The following is a 7,687-nucleotide window of genomic DNA, read 5'->3' on the forward strand; positions in this document are numbered from 1 at the left end:
GAGGTTCAGACCCCCGAAGCTCCCAATATCAATAGAAATCCAATGCCAGCCCATCAAGAGGCCAATATGATAGAAATCATACAAGCTGATGGGGAGACAAAGAAGCCGTCGCAAACTGTCATGATGATCAAGTCTCATGAAGCCAAGCCAGATAAGCAATTAATAGAGGAGAAGCTGGTACTTAAGCAGAACAGAGATGGTAATGAACCATCTGTGGTAGTCGAGAAGGGGTCTTCGAGCAAAGTTGCCACAAAGCAAGAAAGGTTGAAAGTGATAGTACCAGGGGTTGCCAGTAAACCCATTATAGTCGTGAAGGGAGCCCATGTAGATCGGGTTATTATCACACTTGTAACCCAGTTGCCAGTGATCAACAACAAAGCCATCCCATGGAACTATGAATGGGCGACTGTAATGTACAAGGGAAAAGAAGTCAAGGAAGAAGTGTGTGATGTGCAAGGCTTGACTCGTTCGGGAAGATGTTTTACGCCCGAAGAGTTAAGAAAAACTAAAAATAATCCAACACCAATAAAGAGAGTTGTGACGGAAGAAGAGGCGGAAGAGTTTTTAAGAAAAATGAAACTTCATGATTATTCTGTTGTAGATCAATTGAAAAAGACGCCCGCTCAAATTTCATTATTGTCATTACTGATCCATTCAGAGGAGCACCGTCTGGCTTTGATGAAAATCCTGAATGAGGCTCATGTTCCTGAAAAAATCTCTGTAAACCATTTGGGAAGAATAGCCAACAGAATCTTTGAGGCAAACAGAATTACATTTTCTGATGATGAACTGCCTGTGGAAGGTACCGAGCACAACAGAGCTCTTTACCTCACCGTGAAATGTGAAAACTCCGTAGTAACCCGGGTATTGGTTGACAATGTGTCAAGTGCAAACATCTGCCCTCTCTCCACTTTAAGCAAATTGAAAATCAAAGAAGAGAAGATCCAGAAAAATAGTATTTGCGTACGGGGGTTTGACGGTGGAAGCAGAGATTTATGTGGCGACATAGTGTTGGAACTAACAATAGGGCCAGTTGAATTCACAATGGAGTTTCAAGTACTGGACATAACTGTTTCTTATAATTTGTTGTTGGGTCGACCATGGATCCATGCTGCTAAAGCAGTCCCGTCAACACTACACCAGGCGGTCAAGTTTGAATGGGATCATCAAGAAATAGTTGTGCATGGGGAAGAAAGTTTAAATGCTCACAGCAGTGCCATTGTACCGGTCGAGGGAATAGAAAATGACCAGGGACCATGGGTATACCAAGTGTCCGATACAGTGTCGGTAGAGAAAATTCCAGAGGGGAAGTACCTTCCGAATCCAAAGATAACCTCTGCATCAGTCATGGTAGCCTATGAAATGTTAAAAAATGGTTTTATACCCGGCAAAGGTCTGGTCTCATCTTTGCAAGGAATTATACAACCAGTATCTCTCCCCGAGAACTGGGGAACATTCGGTTTGGGGTTCATACCCACTGTCAATGACGTGATAAAGGCCAAAAAGTTGAAACACAAGGCATGGGTTCTTCCAAAACCAATCCCACGTCTGTCAAAGTCTTTTGTCAAGACCGGTGCTAAAAATCGCCCGATAACAACAATTACTAAATCCCGGGTCAATCCTGAGGAGGAATTAATTAAAAGATTCGAGAAATTGTTTAATGATGTGAATATGTTGGAAAGCGGAGAAGGGTGTAGCAACGCAGAAGTTCAATTCGTTGGGCCAGAAACAAAGCTTAATAATTGGAAAGCCACTCCTCTCCCCATTCGAAAGGAGTCTTGGTAGTTTATTTTGATTTTCTTTCAGTTTGTTTGGGTTACTTCAGGGTTGTAATCCCAAAGCTTATCTTACAGTTTGTTTGAAGTGTGCAAAACCTTGTTATCTTTCATCATCCAATAAAAAGCAATTTCCTTTATCACTCCTGATAGTTTTCTTTTCTTTTTCTTCTTTCCTGTACAGTTCTTTTTACGTTGGCTCTAGTGATATGGCATGCATGAGGAATCCTCAACCCAGTCTTAAAAATCAATCTGGTTCTGAAATATTAATTCAAGAAATATATTGTGATTATGAATCAGAATATGATGAAGATGAGGTTTTTGAAGAGATTAGTAAAGAGTTAATTCACTTTGAGGAAAAAATCAAACCTAACTTGAGTGATATCGAGGACATCAATATATGGGACACGAGTAATATCCGGGAAACTAAAATAAGTGTCCATCTCGAACCAAAGATACAAGAAGAGTTAATTAAAGCACCCATAGAATTTCAAAGATGTTTTTGCATGGTCATATGATGACATGCCGGGCCTGAGCACTGATTTAGTGGTTCACAAATTGCCCACCGATCCAACGGTGCCTCCTATCAAGCAGAGACTGAGAAAATTCAAGCCTGATATGAGTGTGAGAATTAAGGAAGAAATCACCAAACAGTTGGAAGCAAAGGTCATTCGAGTCACTCGATATCCTGTTTGGTTAGCTAATATCGTTCCTGTACCAAAGAAAGACGGCAAAATTAGAGTATGCGTCGACTACCGCAATCTCAACAAAGCAAGTCCGAAGGATAATTTCCCATTACCCAATATCCATATTTTGATCGATAATTGTGCCAAGCATGATATAGGGTCTTTCATGGATTGTTATGCCGGGTATCATCAAATTCTAATGGATGAAGAAGACGCAGAAAAGACGGCATTCATCACACCATGGGGAACTTATTGCTACCGGGTAATGCCATTCGGTTTAAAGAACGCCGGAGCAACCTATATGAGAGCAATGACCACAGTGTTTCATGATATGATACACAAGGAGATTGAGGTATACGTGGACGATGTGATCATAAAATCAAAGCATCAGGCCGACCACGTTGGGGATTTGAGGAAGTTCTTCTTAAGACTTCGCAGGTACAACCTCAAGCTTAACCCTGCCAAATGCGCATTTGGAGTTCCATCTGGAAAGTTGCTGGGATTCATAGTCAGTCGGCGAGGCATCGAGCTAGACCCATCAAAAATCAAAGCCATCCAAGAATTGCCACCTCCAAAGAACAAAACTGAAGTAATGAGTTTGTTGGGAAGGTTAAATTACATCAGCAGGTTTATTGCTCAGCTCACAACAACCTGTGAGCCAATTTTCAAATTGTTGAAAAAGGATGTTGCGGTCAAATGGACTGATGAGTGTCAGGAGGCGTTTGATAAGATAAAAGGATACCTGTCAAACCCACCCGTGTTGGTCCCGCCAGAGCCAGGAAGACTTCTGATTCTTTACTTGACAGTCTTGGAAAATTCATTTGGTTGTGTATTGGGGCAACATGACCTCACTGGCAGAAAAGAACAGGCCATCTACTACCTTAGCAAGAAGTTCACAGCTTATGAGGTTAAGTATACTCATCTGGAAAAGACATGTTGCGCCCTAACATGGGTAGCTCAAAAATTGAAACACTATTTGTCATCCTACACTACTTACCTCATTTCTCGGTTGGATCCATTGAAATACATTTTTCAAAAGCCTATGCCAACGGGAAGACTTGCAAAGTGGCAGATATTGCTCACAGAATTTGACATCATCTATGTGACTCGAACTGCAATGAAGGCTCAAGCACTGGCCGATCATTTAGCCGAAAACCCGGTCGATGAGGAATACGAGCCGTTGAAAACCTATTTTCCTAATGAAGAAATAATGCATATCGACGAGGTGGAGCAAATTGAAAAACCTGGCTGGAAACTTTTCTTTGATGAAGCCGCTAACATGAAAGGAGTCGGGATAAGAGCTGTAATCATCTCTGAAACAGGGCATCACTATCCTGTTACGGCTCAACTGCGATTTTATTGCACCAATAATATGGCTGAATATGAAGCTTGTATTATGGGATTAAGGCTAGCCGCAGACATGGGTATCCAAGAAATCTTAGTCATGGGAGATTTGGATCTTCTGGTACATCAAATTCAAGGAGAATGGGAAACCCGAGACTTAAAGCTCATACCATACCGACAATGTCTACATGATCTTTGTCAGCGGTTTCAATCAGTGGAATTCCGGCATATTCCAAGGATTCATAATGAGGTTGCCGATGCATTGGCTACTTTGGCATCAATGTTGCACCATCCAGACAAAGCTTATGTGGATCCACTACATATTCGAGTCCACGATCAGCACGCTTATTGCAATATGGTTGAAGAAGAATTTGATGGTGAACCATGGTTCCACGACATCAAGGAGTATATCAGGATGAGGATATATCCCGCACAAGCCACAGGAGATCAAAAGAGGACCATTAGGCGATTGGCAAATGGATTCTTCTTAAGCGGAGGAGTTTTGTATAAAAGAACACCAGACCTTGGATTATTAAGATGCATAGATGTCAGACAAGCTACAGCTGTCATGTCTGAAGTACATTCGGGAGTTTGCGGACCCCACATGAGCGGATATGTGTTGGCAAAGAAAATCCTCCGAGCTGGCTACTATTGGCTTACCATGGAGCGAGATTGTATCGGTTTTGTGCGCAAGTGTCATCAATGCCAGATACACGGAGATTTGATTCATTCTCCACCATCCGAGTTGCACACAATGTCGGCACCATGGCCCTTCGTTGCCTGGGGCATGGATGTGATTGGACCAATTGAGCCGGCAGCATCCAATGGGCACAGGTTCATTCTGGTAGCCATTGATTATTTTACCAAATGGGTTGAGGCCAAGACATTCAAATCGGTGACCAAGAAAGCTGTGGTCGATTTTGTCCACTCAAATATCATATGTCGATTCGGAATCCCAAAGGTGATCATCACAGATAACGGTGCTAATCTTAACAGCAACTTAATGAAGGAAGTATGTCAACAGTTTAAGATTACACATCGCAACTCTACCCCATATCGGCCCAAGGCGAATGGAGCAGTCGAGGCAGCCAACAAAAACATAAAGAAGATACTTCGGAAAATGGTAGAAGGTTCAAGACAATGGCATGAAAAATTACCATTTGCATTATTGGGATACCGCACTACTGTTCGCACTTCAGTAGGAGCAACTCCTTATTTGTTGGTATATGGCACTGAAGCAGTAATTCCTGCAGAAGTTGAGATTCCTTCCCTTCGGATCATCGCCGAAGCAAAGATTGATGATGATGAATGGGTCAAAACCCGTCTGGAACAGTTAAACTTGATTGATGAAAAACGATTGGCCGCAGTATGTCATGGTCAATTATATCAAAGAAGAATAGAAAGAGCATACAACAAAAAGGTGCGTCCACGGAAGTTTGAAGTGGGTCAGCATGTGCTGAAACGTATTCTTCCACATCAGGTTGAGGCAAAAGGCAAATTTGCCCCGAATTGGCAAGGACCATTCATTGTGACCAGAGTATTATCGAATGGTGCACTATGCTTAACAGATATTGAAGGCAAATGCATAGACATGGCGATCAATTCTGACGCGGTAAAGAGATATTATGCATAACTTTTTGAATGTTTGTATTTAGCATTATTTCGAAGATTGGAATGACAAAGGCAATTTATTCTGCTATCCAAACACTATACCCTTTGCTTCCCCTTTGAGCCATATTTGTTTCTTTCCTACCCTCTCTTGGAATCAATGAAAATCAAATATGAAATAACAATAAATAATAATAAAAAAAAATCATTATTATTGAGTGAACTACGTTTGACCTGATTCCTCAAAGAAGGATACGTAGGCGCCTCACGGCTCGGTCATAGGGTGCACAATATGCATAATGTGCACAAAAGAAACATCAAGAGACCCCAATCAAGAAAACTGGGGCAGGAGTTGTATTGGAAATAAGAAAAAGATTCCAAGAGTTGTAATTTTAAACCCATACCAAAACTGTTTAGTTTTTGATACCTTTCCATTTCCCACCACATACCAAAAAGACCTTTCGATCAATCTTAGAAAAATGCTGAGTCAAGCAAATGAAGATGGTTCATAACACTCTGGTGCGAACAAGAAGACAAAGTAAAAATGAGAGAGTCTTATAGGTGAAAACCCACACGGGCACCATAAGGCGACGAAAGTTGAGAGAAAGTAAAAATGAGAGAGTCTTATAGGTGAAAACCCACACGGGCACCATAAGGCGACGGAAGATGAGAGAAAGTAAAATGAGAGAGTCTTATTGGTGAAAACTTTCGTAGGTACCATAAGGCGAAAAGGAAGTAAGAAATGAACAAATGAGGAAGGTTTATCGGTGAAAACTCGTTGAGATATTGCAAGTCCAACAGGTCTGTAAAATGAAAAATGAAGTTGGATTACGGAAATTTTGGGGAAAACAAAAATGAGACAATTGAAAGGAGATTGATTAAATGACTGGGTTGATTAATCCAAATTGCATACCATGATCATTGGCGCCAGTGAAGCCAATCAGATAAGTTTTTGTTCCTTCTCCAACAGTCATCCAAATTTGGATTTTTCTTTTCATTCTATAATTGTCGAAATCAGCGTGTTTCATCACTAATAATCTTACTCTTCTAAAGCCTTTGAGATGAGTTTTGTTCCAAACAAATAAGAAGGAATGTCAAGGTATACTACCGAGATTCAAGATTACATGATGCAAAATACGGCCATAAAAGGCGGGAGAAAAAAATAATAAGATATGGGAGAAAGAAAAGTGAAATCAAAAGTGGATCAGCAATGTCAGGAGAGACATATGATTACGATTAAAAGGGTTTGAAGTAAAAACAACAGTTGGTGATCCTATAGACGAAACAGTCTTTTCCACCATTCCAAAGCAATAAAACAAGACGAAGAGAGGCCCCACCATCGGCAAAAATGCCCCAATTAACTACCCTGCTTTAAACTAACGAAGTTTTCTTTGATTTAAAACAGGGGCAAAGACAACATTTGTGTCAGGAAATACCTGGTAAAGAATAAAAAAAATCAGGCGTCCACCTGGAGAATGAGGATGAAGAATTAAGAAGAAATCAGGCGTCCACCTGGAGAATGAGGATGAAGAATTGAAGAAATCAGGCGTCCACCTGGAGAATGAGGATGAAGAATTAAGAAGAAATCAGGCGTCCACCTGGAGAATGAGGATGAAGAATTGAAGAAATCAGGCGTCCACCTGGAGAATGAGGATGAAGAATTGAAGAAATCAGGCGTCCACCTGGAGAATGAGGATGAGAATTGAAGAAGTCATGCGTCCACCTGGAGAATGAGGATAAAGAAGAATTGAAGAAATCAGGCGTCCACCTGGAGAATGAGGATGAGGAATTGAAGAAATCAGGCGTCCACTTGGAGAATGAGGATGAAGAATTTAAGAAGAAGTCAGGCGTCTACCTGGAGAATGAGGACAAAGAATTGAAGAAATCAGGCGTCCACCTGGAGAATGAGGATGAAAAGAATTTAAGAAGGAGTCAGGCGTCCACCTGGAGAATGAGGACAAAGAATTGAAGAAGTCAGGCGTCCACCTGGAGAATGAGGATGAGGAATTGAAGAAATCAGGCGTCCACCTGGAGAATGAGGATGAGGAATTGAAGAAGTCAGGCGTCCACCTGGAGAATGAGGATGAAAAGAATTTAAGAAGGAGTCAGGCGTCCACCTGGAGAATGAGGACAAAGAATTGAAGAAGTCAGGCATCCACCTGGAGAATGAGGATGAGGAATTGAAGAAATCAGGCGTCCACCTGGAGAATGAGGATGAGGAATTGAAGAAGTCAGGCGTCCACCTGGAGAATGAGGATGAAAAAAATTAAAGAA

The sequence above is a fragment of the Nicotiana sylvestris genome, chromosome 6, assembly GCF_000393655.2.
Source record: "Nicotiana sylvestris chromosome 6, ASM39365v2, whole genome shotgun sequence".
In the NCBI taxonomy this organism is placed as follows: Eukaryota; Viridiplantae; Streptophyta; class Magnoliopsida; order Solanales; family Solanaceae; genus Nicotiana; species Nicotiana sylvestris.